Here is a 15,112-nt window from a genome sequence, read left to right as displayed (position 1 = left end):
CACCCCAGCCATCAGCCCAGAAGGCTGAACTAATTGCATTAATGAGAGCTTTGCAATCAGGGAAGGATAAGAAATTAAATATTTTTACTGACTCTAAGTATGGGTTCCACGTGCTATAAGCTCATGCCACCATTTGGAAAGAAAGAAGAATGTTAATCGCTAGAAATTCCCCCATAAAACACAGATTTGATTCTGGCTCTTTTAGAAGCAGTGCAGCTCCCGACCCAGGTGGCAGTAGTAACCCACTGTAGGGGCCCTCAGAGGGATGGATATTTAGTGAGCCAAGGGAACAGCAAAGCTGATCAAATTGCAAAACAGGCAGCTCGACTGCAGGAGCCTGAGCAAGTTATAGCCCTAGTGGCTGGCCCCCGTGAACTCCCTAGCCTTCCCCAGTATTCCCCACAGGAACAAGAAAATGCTGATAAATGGGGTTATGAGAAAGGAAGCACAGGCTGGTATCAAAAGGAGGTTAAGGTTCTAATCCCTGAGGCCCAAAAGTGGAAACTCACTAAGAGCTTACATGATGTCACCCACTATGGGAGGGATGCATTATGGGACTTGATGCAAAAGGCTTTTTCAGGGATGGAGCTTAAAAGGACAGTAAAACAAGTAATGCTTGCCTGTGATTTATGTGCCCATAATAACCCATAGGTCCATCCAATCCCCTCTTCATTACTCAGGTTAATTCAGTGCCGAGGGGACAAGCCCGGGGGAAGACTGGCAGTTAGATTTCACCCCAAATGCCCCCGTGATCAGTATATAAATACCTTCTGGTGTTTGTTGATACTCCCACGAGATGGGTTGTAGCCTTCCCCACCCAATCTGAAAAGGCCATGGAAGTCTGTAAGTCTTTTTTAAAAAAAGAAAGAATTCCTCAGTTTGGACTTCCAATGTCTCTCCAGAATGATAACGGCCCTCTTTTATAGACAAAATTATACAGGGGCTTACAATGGCCCTAGGGATAGGCTACATGCCACACACCTCTTGGCACCCCCAGTCTTCAGGGAAGGTAGAGAAAATGAACCATACCTTAAAGAAAACCTTAGCAAAGCCCTGCCAAGAAACTCATGCACCCTGGACCAACTTGCTTCCTATTGCACTCCTTAGGGTCTGTGTAGCCCCCAGGAGTGGCCTGGGGCTTAGCCCATTTGAAATGACCTATGGGGGGCCTTTTCTTACTACTGACATTCTACTGGATGAGGAAGTGAACCAGGCCCTGAGATATATTCTTAATCTAGGACAAGTTCAGAAGGCAATCCAGGACTATGCCCACAAGGCACTGCTGGCTCCCACTAAAAATACAGAGGAAGGAGCAGTTCCTTCACAAATAAACCCCAGGGACCAAGTTCTTCTTAAAACCTGGAAAGAGGGGTTCTCTGAAGACCAAATATTGCCAAGATGGAAAGGCCCCTGTAAAGTAATTTTAGCTACCCTCACTGCTGTCAGACTGTAAGGGATATCTAGTTGGGTACATTTGTCTAGACTAAAGCTTTTACCTTCACAGGTCACAACAGAAGGACAATATACCTGTGAGCCAGTGGAAAACCTGAGATGCCTATTCAAAAGACAGGCCCCATCCACAGATAGTTTGTGTGATAACTAATACTTCCTGCTGCACCCGGGTCAACGAGACAGGACAGGTAGGCGTTAATATGAAGGAGATATACGCCCGGGGCAGAGCAGCTTCACAATTTTGGCAGGGGCGATATCGCATCCACTGCCTGGTCAACGGTTAAGGAAGCCCAAAGTTAACCTGGTTCCTTCCCTTTCTGAGCCCTTTAATGGCTATTGTTGTTCTTCCCCTTTTTAGCCCTTGTTTGTTTAACCTTCTGGTTAAGTTTGTGTCTTCTTGGCTCCAACAGTTTGAAGTAAGGCTCATGATGGCTCAAGGAATTCAACCCATTCCAGCAGAGAGTGGCCCGGGTCCCTACAGTTTCTTGGAACAGTCAGTGAGGGACTTCTACACCTCTGGGGTAGGCTAGGGTCTGTGGCCCCTGTCCAGAAGGAAGAAGTTTCAGAAGAAGAGACCTTCGGCCCCTTACCGCTTAAAAATAAGGGTGTAGAGTCTCTTGGGGGAATAAGATAAGTCTGGGACCTGGGACCCTTTGCTGCAGTGCTGCAGTGCTTGCACCTGGACAAATCTCTCTTCGAGCAACAAAATACAAAGAAACTGTAAGGGACTAAAAATAACTGCTTGCATGTGCAGCTGGGGAAAATTATGGACAGCAAGACACAAAAAAGCCCCAAAAGCCCAACTGCCACTTCTGAAGAGCTGAGAGCAAAAGCAGGGGGTCAGGAGCAATACAGGGTACTGTACATGCCCCCTCCACACAGCACCACAAAAATGTGGCAACCCACTTAAGCCACCCTTCCAGCCAGACCCCCTGGACACACCCCTACCCTCAGCCCATATAAGGAACCAGCTTGCCCCCCACCAAGAGAGCAGGTGAGCAAGGGAAACTGTTATTTGTTCTCGCTCCTCCCTGCTGCAGCAGGGCCCCAGTAAAGCCTCGCCTGAATTTCTTGTCTGATCTCTGATCAATTTCTATTGATTAAGGAGGCCAAGAACCCTGGTCGGTAACACGTGCATGGGCACGTGCGTGCACACACACACACACACACACACCTTGGAGCTATTTCCACATCACTCATTTCTGCTACTTCATTTATAAAGAGCTAGATATGCTTCCATTGAACAGATTAGATTGCCAATAATTTCTTTAACTTGTACCAATTCCTGAACATGTAGTTCATTTCAATCTTCTGCTAATACCAGCAATGCTATGTTGATTCTATTTGGATACATGTCATTTTACACATGTACAAGCATAACTGTAGAATAAATTCCCAAAAGTAGAGTTACTTGATCAAGTGATATATCTTTGGAATTTTGAGAGATATTGCCAAATTGCTCTTCATTGGGGATGTATTGATTTATACCCTCACCAGTAAGGTATGAGGCCTGCTTCTCTTCTCCTTCTCCAGCTAAGGTTTGTTATCAAATATTTGAATCTTTGCTGATTTACAGGCAGAAAATATATCCCTTTGCATTTATCTTATGAAGAGTAAGATTAAGCACGTTGTTTTTTGTAAAAGTCACTTGGATTTCTTTTGATGTGATCTCTGCGCTTACATTATATTACTGATTTTTAAAAATTAGTTTATAGGAGTTCTTTATACAATAAAGAAATTAGACCTTTATATATAATACATATTGCAAATATTTTGCCTTCTTTGTCATTTGGTGTGTATGTGAGTTTTGCCATGCAGAATTTTTTTTATCTTTCTAGAATCAAATTTATTAGATCTTTATGATCAGTTCTTCTATATTACAGTAAAACTCAGATGACATTTTAATTGAGATCCTATCAAATAGATGCATTAAAGAAAATTGGCATCTTTATAATGCTTTGTCTTCTTACCCAAACTCTTTTTATGTGCCCTGACAACATTTTATTTTTAAAAAATATATAATAGAACTTAAATACTTCATAATTTTTTCTTAATTATTTTATCTGTTTATTGCCATTTTCAATAGAGTCTTTTCTTCTATTGCATTTTCTAATTGATTACTGCTTTTATATAAGAAGCCTATTTATTTCATCATATTAATTTTGTCACCAGTCACCTTACTGAATTGGCTTGTTTCCAACAGCCAATGAATTCATTTGCTTTTGCTTACCAGTTCTGTATGATATTTATACTTCTTATTTATTTCTATCATCTAACTTTCTTAAATTGACTAAGGTTTTATTTGTGTCCTAAAAAATGTCCAGTTAACTCCAGTGTTTTATGGGTATGTAAAAAGAATGTGAAGTCGTGGAACTTAGTTCCATGCAAAACACTTGTAACTACCTATTATTTATATTATTTATGTATTCTATTGACAAACTTATTTCTTATTCACTTGCTATGTCATGGACTGAGATATTGGAATTAAAATCTCCTGTAACTAAAGTGTCTCTATTGTCTCTTTGTTTCCTGTAATTTTTGCTTTAATTATTTTGGTACAATGTTGTTTGATTAATAGGTATTCCTAATGATGAGATCATCGAGGTGGATTGTATCCTTTAACATTTTCTCCACATTTGCCTGATAGGTCTTTGCTCATCCTTTAATTTTCAATTTTTATGAGTTATTTTATCTTAGGTATATCTCCTGAATTTGAAAATATAATTAGGATTTGTTTTATGATTCAGTTTGAGATTCTTTTCTTTCAATGAGGAGTTAATCAACTTACTTTTATTTATGTGTCATAAATGTTTAGTTTTCATCCAATATATTATCATATTATGTTTTCTGTTATATTGATTTTCTTTTCTATAATTTTTCATTATATTGCCTATAATGTTTTGTATGTGTGTGTAATGCCTGATAATTTAGAGTTTGTTTTTGTTCTAATAATTACCTTTATAATTATTATTTATGTGACATATTTGACCCTCTGTGTAACACCTATTGACTGCCTACTGTGAATAAAGATGAAACCAGTATAAGCCCTTGGCCTTTTCTTACTGCTACCGTCCACTTTTAGTTGATTATATATTTTTGATAGTAACTACCTTTGTATTTTTAAATCACACACATACTTGATTTATTGGATTAATACAATTCCCAAGACCCTTCCTAATCTTCCAGTCTGTATCTCCAACCTCAAACCCTTACACTCAATCTGAGAGGCAAAATCAGAGTCTAGGACAAGCTAGAAACCCAGCCCATGCAGCAGAACATTGGAGCAGGGAAAATATTGTACAACACCCAGTGGCTGTGGGCAATTCTGAGATCTTATAGTTGCAGAAATTTGGGGAAAGAGGAGCAAACAGGCAATATGGGAAGCAATGCTTTTCAATTAAGTTTGGAGAAGCAAAATTAAATGGGCTTTGCTTTTGAGAAAATTCATGAAAATGAAGTACTCTATGGAATTTGTGAAATTGGAGCCTGTAAAGGGGGCCAATGAAACAAAGATCATGTTCTGAACATGGGGTTTCAGCTTCTATTATCTAAAGAAAAGAGGCTGCTTCTGGTTGTAAAGCTCAATATATTGTACTTGAAGATTAGAAGGAAATATGAGCTTTGCTTCTTTACAATGCCAAAGGTTGATCTCCTTGTTAGATGATTTTCTGCTTCAGCTATACTTTTGATTCTGCACTGCCCCTGGAATTTCTTGCCCCATTCTGTCCTGCAACGTTTAGTAACTATTAAGTACTAATATCCACAAAAGAAAGAAAAGGGCAAAGAGTTAATAAATGCTGAATGCCTACTGTGTGCCAGGCTCTCTCTGGAGTTTTTCATGTGCTAGCTCACTCAATCCCAAAACAATACTAGGAGGTCAATATTATTATCTTTATTTTCTGATGGGAAAAATGAATCTCTAGAATGTAAGAGCTGAAGCCCACACAAATTATAAGTGGCAGGATTTAAATCCTTGTCATATTCTAACTCTCTTATTTTTTTAAATTAATAGACTCTATTTTTTAGAAAAGTTTTACATTTACAGAAAATTTGAATGGAAAGTACAGACAGTTCCCATATATTGCCCCCTAACCAGAGTCCTTCATGTTATTAACATCTTGCATTAGTACAGTACATTTGTTACAATTGATGAATCAGTATTGATGGTATAATTTCACTGCCCCCAAATTCCCCAATGCTCCACCTATTAAGCCCTTCCTCCTTCACCCAAGCCCTGGCAACTACTGATCTTTTTCTGTCTCCATAGTTTTGCCTTTTTCAGAATGTTACAAAGTTGGAGTCATACAGTACATAGTCTTTTCAGACTTGGTTTCTTTTACTCTGCAATATGTATTTTGGGTTCCTCCATGTTTTTTCATGGCCTGATGGCTCATTTTTTTAAATCACTGTATAATAGCCCATTGTATGGATATACCACAATTTGTTTAGCCATTCGTCTAACAAAGGATGTCTTGGCTGCTTCCAAGTTTTGACAGTTATGAATAATGCTACTGTAAACATTCATTTTTGTAGGGACATAAGTTTTCAGCTTATTTGGGTAAATACCAAGGAGCATGATTGCTAGATTGTACGGTAAAAGCATGTTTAGGTTTGCAAGAAACTGCCAGACTGTCTTCCAAAATGGCTGTGTAATTTTGCATTCCCACCAGCAGTGAATGAGAATTCCTTTTGCTCCATGTCCTTGTCAGTATTTGGTGTTGTCAGTGTTATGGATTTTAGCCATTCTAATAGGGTGATGGTGGTATCTAATTATTGTTTTAATTAGCAATTCCCTAATAACATATGATGTTGAGCATCCTTTCATTTGCTTATTTTCTATCTGTATATCTTCTTTGGTGATGTGTCTGTCTAGATCTTTTGGCAATTTTCCTATTCAGGTTGTTTGTTTCTTATTCTTGATTTTAGAAGTTAGATTTTTAAGCAGTAGATTGTCTTTCAAGAAATTATTCCATTTCATCAATGTTGTGGACATAGAGATGTTAATAATATTTTTTATTATCCTTTTTAATATCTGTGAAATTGTGGTGATGGCCCCTATTCCATTTCTGGTATTAGTAATTTGTATCTTCTTTCTTTTATTCTCAGTTGGCCTTGCTAGAAGTTTATCATTTTATTAATCTTTTCAAAGGACCAGATTTTGGTTTCATTGATTTTTCTCTATTAATTTCTTGTTTTTGATTTCACTGATTTCTGTTATAATTTTTATTATTTTCATTTAGTTCAAAATATTTTAAAATACCTCTTAAAATTTCTTTGACCCTGGTGTTACTTAGAAGTGTATTGTTTAATCTCAAGCATTTGAGAATTTTCCAGCTTTCTGTCTGTTGTTGATTTCTAGCCTAATTTTACTGTGGTTTGAGAGCACACTTTTTATGATTTCTGTTCTTTAAATTTGTTAAGGTGTGTTTTATGGCCTAGAATGTGGTCTATCTTGATAAATGTTCCATGTGAGCTTGAGAAGACTGTGTATTCTGCTGTTGTTGAAGCTGTCCATAGATGTCAATTATATTCAGCTGATTGAAGGCACTGTTCAGTTCAACTAAGTCCTTACTGATTTTCTGCCTGCTGGAGCTGCCAATTACTAAAGTCACTAATTATAATAGTGGATTCATTTATTTCTCCTCAAATTTCTATCAGTTTTTGCCTTATATATTTTGACACTCTATTGATAGATGCATACACAGTAAGGATTGTTATATCTTCTTGGAGAAGTGACCCTTTTATCATATATGATTTCTTGCTTTATCCCTGATAATTTTCCCTGCTCTGAAGTCTCAGAAATTAATAGAGTTAATCCTACTTTCTTTTCATTAATATTAGCATAGTATGTCTTAACCCATCCATTTAGTTTTAATCTATATGTGTCTTTATATTTAAAGTGGGTTGTTTTTATAGACAGCATATAGTTCAGTCCTGTTTTTATCCACTCTGATAGCCTCTTTTAAGTGTTACATTTAGACCAGTAATGTTTAAAGTGATTATTGGAGGAGGAGCTTCAAGATGGCAGAAGAGTAAGAAGTGAAGATCATCTTCCTCCCCACAAATGCATCAGAAATACATCTACATGTGGAACAACCCTTACAGAAAACCTACTGAATGCTGGCAGAAGACCTCAGACCTCCCAAAAGGCAAGAAACTCCCCACGTACCTGGGTAGGGCAAAAGAAAAAACAGAGACAAAAGATAGGGACGGGACCTGCACCAGTGGGAGGGAGCTGTGAAGGAGGAACGGTTTCCACACACTAGGAAGGAGACTGTGGGTGGAGACTGTGGGAAGCAGAGGGGGAAAGCTTCGGAGCCACGGAGGAGAGCGCAGCAACAGGGGTGCAGAAGACAAAGCGGAGAGATTCCCGCACAGAGGATCGGTGCCGACCGGCACTCACCGGCCCAAGAGGCTTGTCTGCTCACCTGCTGGGGCGGGCGGGGCTGGGAGCTGAGGCTGGGGCTTCGGTCGGAGCGCAGGGAGAGGACTGGGGTTGGCGGCGTGAACACAGCCTGAAGGGGCTAGTGCGCCACAGCTAGCAGGGAGGGAGTCCGGGAAAAAGTCTGGACCTGCCGAAGGGACAAGAGACTTTTTCTTGCCTCTTTGTTTCGCGGTGCAGAGGAGAGGGGATTAACAGTACCGACTAAATGAGCTCCAGAGATGGGAGTGAGCTGCGGCTATCAGTGCAGATCCCAGAGATGGGCATGAGACGCTAAGGCTGCTGCTGCCGCCACCAAGAAGCCTGTGTGCGAGCACAGGTCACTGTCCTCACCTCCCCTCATGGGAGCCTGTACAGCCCGCCACCTCCAGGGTCCCGTGACCCAGGGACAACTTCCCCGGGAGAATGCAGCACGGCACGCCTCAGGCTGGTGCAATGTCATGTCGGCCTCTGCTGCTGCAGGCTCACCCCGCACTCCGTGCCCCTCCCTCCCCCCGGCCTGAGTGAGCCAGAGCCCCCGAACCAGTGGCTCCTTTAACCCCGTCCTGTCTGAGCGAAGAACAGACGCCCTCAGGTGACCTACACGTATCGGCGGGGCCAAATCCAAAGCTGAACCCCGGGAGCTGTGCGAACAAAGAAGAGAAAGGGAAATCTCTCCCAGCAGCCTCAGGAGCAGCGGATTAAAGCTCCACAATCAACTTGATGGACCCTGCATCGGTGGAATACCTGAATAGACAAGGAATCATCCCAAATTGAGGTGGTGGACTTTGGGAGCAACTATATATTTTTTCCCTTTTTCTCTTTTTGTGAGTGTGTATGTGTATGCTTCTGTGTGTGATTTTGTCTGTATAGCTTTGCTTTTACCATTTGTCCTGGGTTCTGTATGTCCGTTTTCTTTTTTAATATAGTTTTTAGTGCTTCTTAACATTGGTGGATTTGTTTTTTGGCTTGGTTGCTCTCCTTTCTTTCTTTCTTTTTTTTATTACTTAAAAATTTTTTTTAATAATTATTTTTTTATTTTATTAAATTTATTTTAATTTACTTTATTTTTCTCTTTCTTTCTTTTTTTCTCCCTTTTATTCTGAGCCGTGTGGATGACAGGGTCTTGGTGCTCCGGCCGGGCATCAGGCCTGTGCCTCTGAGGTGGGAGAGCCGAGCTCAGGACACTGGTCCACCAGAGGCCTCCCAGGTCCACGTAATATCAAATGGCAAACATCTCCCAGAGATCTCCATCTCAACGCCAAGACCCAGCTCCACTCAACGACCAGCAAGCTACAATGCTGGACACCCTATGCCAAACAACTAGCAAGACAGGAACACAACCCCACGCACTAGCAGAAAGGCTGCGTACAATCATAATAAGGACACAGGACTGCAACCACTGAATTCGGAGCTGCCCACCAGAAAGACAAGATCCAGCTTCATTGACCAGAACACAGGCACTAGTCCCCTCCACCAGGAAGCCTATACAACCTACTGAACCAACCTTAGCCACTGGGGGCAGACACTAAAAACAATGGGAAGTATGAACCTGCAGCCTGTGAAAAGGAGACCCCAAACACAGTAAGGTAAGAGAAGACAGAGAACCACACATCAGATGAAGGAACAAGGTAAAAACCCACCAGACCAAACAAATGAAGAGGATATGGCAGTCTACCTGAAAAAGAATTCAGAATAATGATAGTAAAGATGATCCAAAATCTTGGAAATAGAATGTAGAAAATACAAGAAACGTTTAACAAGGACCTAGAAGAACTAAAGAACAAACAAACACTGATGAACAACACAATAAATGAAATTTAAAATTCTCTAGAAGGAATCAGTAACAGAATAACTGAGGCAGAAAAACGGATAAGTGACCTGGAAGACAAAATAGTGGAAATAACGACTGCAGAGCAGAATAAAGAAAAAAGAATGAAAAGAACTGAGGACAGGCTCAGAGACATCTGGGACAGCATTAAATGCACCAACATTCGAATTATAGGGGTTCCAGAAGAAGAAGACAAAAAGAAAGGGACTGAGAAAATATTTGAAGAGATTATAGTTGAAAACTTCCCTAATATGGGAAAGCAAATAGCTAATCAGGCCCAGGAAGTGCAGAGAGTCCCACACAGGATAAATCCAAGGAGAAACACACCAAAACACATATTAATCAAACTATCAAAAATTAAATACAAAGAAAAAATATTAAAAGCAGCAAGGGGAAAACAACAAATAACATACAAGGGAATCCCCATAACGTTAGCAGCTGATCTTTCCACAGAAAGTTTGAAAGCCAGAAGGGAGTGGCGGGACAAAGTTAAAGTGATGGAAGGGAAAAACCTACACCAAGATTACTCTACCCTGCAAGGATCTCATTCAGATTTGACAGAGAAATTAAAACCTTTACAGACAAGCAAAAGTTAAGAGAATTCAGCACTACAAAACCTGCTTTACAACAAATGCTAAAGGAACTTCTCTAGGCATGAAACACAAGAGAAGGAAAAGATCTACAATACCAAACCCAAAACAATTAAGAAAATGGTAACAGGAACATACATATCGATAATTACCTTAAATGTAAATGGATTAAATGCTCCAACCAAAGACACAGACTGGCTGAATGGATACAAAAACAAGACCCATATATATGCTGTCTACAAGAGACCCACCTCAGACCTAGGGACACATACAGACTGAAAGTGAGGGGATGGAAAAAGATATTCTGTGCAAATGGAAATCAAAAGAAAGTTGGAGTAGTAATTCTCATATCAGACACAATACACTTTAAAACAAAGACTATTACAAGAGACAAAGAAGAACACTACATAACAATCAAGGGATCAATCCAAGAAGAAGATATAACAGTTGTAAATGTTTATGCACCTAGCATAAGAGCACCTCAACACATAAGGCAAGTGCTAAAATCCATAAAAGGGGAAATCAACAGTAACACAATCATAGTAGGGGACTTTAACAACCCACTTTCACCAGTGGACAGATCATACAAAATGAAAATAAATAAGTAAACACTTATTTAAATGATACATTAAACAAGATGCTTTAAATGATACATTAAACAAGATAGACTTAATATTTACAGGACATTCCAGCCAAAACAACAGAATACACTTTCTTCTCAAGTGCTCATGGAACATTCTCCAGGATAGATCATACCTTGGGTCACAAATCAAGCCTTGGTAAATTTAAGAAAATTGATCCTATCAAGCATTTTTTCCAACCACAATGCTATAAGACTAGATAAAAATTACAGGAAAAAATCTGTAAAAAATACAAACACATGGAGGCTAAACAATACACTACTTAATAACCAAGAGATCCCTGAAGAAATCAAAGAGGAAATCAAAAAATACCTAGAAACAGGGCTTCCCTGGTGGCACAGTGGTTGAGAGTCCGCCTGCTGATGCAGGGGACACAGGTTCGTGCCCCGGTCCGGGAAGATCCCACATGCCACGGAGCGGAAGGGCCCATGAACCATGGCCGCTGAGCCTGCGTGTCCGGAGCCTGTGCTCTGCAACAGAAGAGGCCACAACAGTGAGAGGCCCGCATACAGCAAAAAAAACCCAAAAACCCAGAAACAAATGACAATGAAAACACGACAACCCAAAACCTATGGGATGCAGCAAAAGCAGTTCTAAGAGAGAAGTTTATAACAATACAATCCTACCTTAACAGACAAGAAATATCTCAAATAAACAACTTTACCTTACACCTAAAGCAATTAGAGAAAGAAGAACAAAAAAACCCAAAGTTAGCCAAAGGAAAGAAATCATAAAGATCAGATCAGAAATAAATGAAAAAGAAATGAAGCAAACAATAGCAAAGATCAATAAAACTAAAAGCTGGTTCTTTGAGAAGATAAACAAAAATTGATAAACCATTAGCCAGACTCAACAAGAAAAAAAGGGAGAAATCCCAAACCAATAGAATTAGAAATGAAAAAGGAGAAGTAACAACAGACACTGCAGAAATACAAAGGATCATGAGAGATTACTATGAACAACTATATGCCAATAAAATGGACAACCTGGAAGAAATGGACAAATTTGTAGAAAAGCACAACCTTCCGAGACTGAACCAGGAAGAAATAGAAAATATAAACAGACCAGTCACAAGCACTGAAATGGAAACTCTGATTAAAACCTTTCAACAAACAAAAGCCCAGGACCAGATGGATTCATAGGTGAATTCTATCAAACATTTAGAGAAGAGATAACACCTATCCTTCTCAAACTCTTCCAAAATATAGGAGAGGGAGGAACACTCTGAAACCCATTCTACGAGGCCACAGTTACCCTGATACCAAAACCAGACAAAGATGTGACAAAAAGAGAAAACTACAGGCCAATATCACTGATGAACATAGATGCAAAAATCCTAAACAAATTACTAGCAAAGAGAAGCCAACAGCACATTAAAAGGATCATACACCATAATCAAGTGGGGTTTATCCCAGGAATTCAAGGATTCTTCAATATATGCAAATCAATCACTGTGATACACCATATTAACAAATTGAAGAATAAAATCCATATGATAATCTCAATAGATGCAGAAAAAGTTTTCGACAAAATACAACACCCATTTATGATAAAAACCTTCCAGAATGTAGGCATAGAGGGAACTTACCTCAACATAATAAAGGCCATATATGACAAACCCACAGCCAACATCTTCCTCAGTGGTGAAACACTGAAACCATTTCCACTAAGGTCAGGAACAAGACAAGGTTGCCCACTCTCACCACTATTATTCAACATAATTTTGGAAGTTTTAGCCACAGCAATCAGAGAAGAAAAAGAAAAGGAATCCAAATTGGAAAAGAAGTAAAGCTGTCACTGTTTGCAGATGACATGATACTATACACAGAGGATCCTAAAGATGCTACCAGAAAAGTACTATAGCTAATCAATGAATTTGGTAAAGTAGCAGGATACAAAATTAATGCACAGAAATTTCTTGCATTCCTACACACTAATGATGAAAAATCTGAAAGTGAAATTAAGAAAACACTCCCATTTACCATTGTAACAAAAAGAATAAAATACCTAGGAATAAACCTACCTAAGGGGACAAAAGACCTGTATGCAGAAAACTATAAGGCACTGATGAAAGAAATTAAAGATGATACAAATAGATGGAGAGATATACCATGTTCTTGGATTGGAAGAATCAACATTGTGAAAATGACTCTACTACCCAAAGCAATCTACAGATTCAATGCAATCCCTATCAAACTACCACTGGCATTTTTCACAGAACTAGGACAAAAAATTTCACAATTTTTATAGAAACACAAAAGACCCTGAATAGCAAAAGCAATCCTGAGAAAGAAAAACAGAGCTGGAGGAATCAGGCTCCCTGACTTCAGACTATACCACAAAGCTACAGTAATCAAGACAGTATGATACTGGCACAAAAACAGAAATATCAATGGAACAGGATAGAAAGCCCAGAGATAAACCCTCGCACATATGGTCACCTTAGTTTTGATAAAGGAGGCAAGAATATACAATGGAGAAAAGACAGCCTCTTCAATAAGTGGTTCTGGGAAAACTGGATAGCTACATGTAAAAGAATGAAATTAGAACACTCCCTAACACCATACACAAAAATAAATTCAGAATGGGTTAAGGACCTAAATTTAAGGCCAACACGATAAAACTCTTACAGGAAAACATAGGCAGAACACCCTATGACATAAATCACAGCAAGATCCTTTTTGACCCACCTCCTACAGAAATGGAAAAAAAAGAAACAAAAATAAACAAATGGGACCTATGAAACTGAAAACCTTTTTCACAGCAAAGGAAACCCTAAACAACATGAAAAGACAACCCTCAGAATGGGGGAAAATATTTTCAAATGAAGCAACAGACAAAGGATTAATCTCCAAAATTTATAAGCAGCACTTGCAGCTCAATGTCAAAAAAACAAACAACCCAATCCAAAAATGGGCAGAAGGTCTAAATAGACATTTCTCCAAAGAAGATATACAGATTGCCAACAAACACATGGAAGAATGCTCAACATCATTAATCATTAAAGAAATGCAAATCAAAACTACAATGAGATATCACCTCATACCAGTTAGAATGGCCATTATCAAAAAAGTTAGAAACAGTAAATGTTGGAAAGGGTGTGGTGAAAGGGAACCCTCCTTCAATGTTGGTAGGAATGTAAATTGATACAACCACTATGGAAAACAGTATAGGGGTTCCTTAAAAAACTAAAAATAGAACTACCATATGACCCAGGAATCCCACTACTGAAGCATATACCCTGAGAAAACCATAATTCTGAAAGAGTCATGTACCACAGTGTTCATTGCAGCTCTATTTACAATAGCCAGGACATGGAAGCAACCTAAGTGTCCATTGACAGATGAATGGATAAAGAAGATGTGGCACATATATACAATGGAATATTACTCAGCCATAAAAAAAACCCAAAACTGAATTTTTTGTAGTGAGGTGAATGGACCTAGAGTCTGCCATACAGAGTGAAGTCAGAAAGAGAAAAACAAATACTGTATGCTAACACATATATATGGCATCTAAAAAAAATTAAAAGGTCATGAAGAACCTAGGGGAAGGATGGGAATAAAGATGCAGACCTACTAGAGAATGGACTTGAGGACACAGGGAGTGGGAAGGGTAAGCTGGGACAAAGTGAGAGAGTGACATGGACATATATACATTACCAAATGTAAAACCGATAGCTAGTGGGAAGCAGCTGCATGGCACAGGGAGATCAGCTCAGTGCTTTGTGACCATCTAGAGGGGTGGGATAGGGAGGGTGGGAGGGAGGGAGTTGTAAGAGGGAAGAGATATGGTGATATATGTTTATGTATAGCTGATTCACTGTTATAAAGCAGAAACTAACACAACATTGTAAAGCAATTATACTCCAATAAAGATGTAAAAAAAAAAAAGAGTCAAGACTATACAATGGAGAAAAGATAGTCTCTTCAATAAGTGGTGCTGGAAAAACTAGACAGCTACATATAAAAGAATGAAATTAGAACATTCTCTAACAAAAGTAAACTCAAAATGGATTAAAGAGCTAAATGTAAGACTGGGTACTATAGAACTCTTAAAAGAAAACATAGGCAGAACACTCTTTTGACATAAATTGCAACAATATCTTTTTGGATCCACCTCCTAGAGTAATGCAAATAAAAACAAAAATAAACAAATGGGACCTAAGTAAACTTAA

Source organism: Delphinapterus leucas, chromosome 3 (assembly GCF_059928025.1).
Source record: "Delphinapterus leucas isolate spDelLeu-1000000601 "Yukka" chromosome 3, BTC_Dleu_Yukka2, whole genome shotgun sequence".
Lineage (NCBI taxonomy): Eukaryota > Metazoa > Chordata > Mammalia > Artiodactyla > Monodontidae > Delphinapterus > Delphinapterus leucas.
This window is presented reverse-complemented; position numbering follows the sequence as displayed.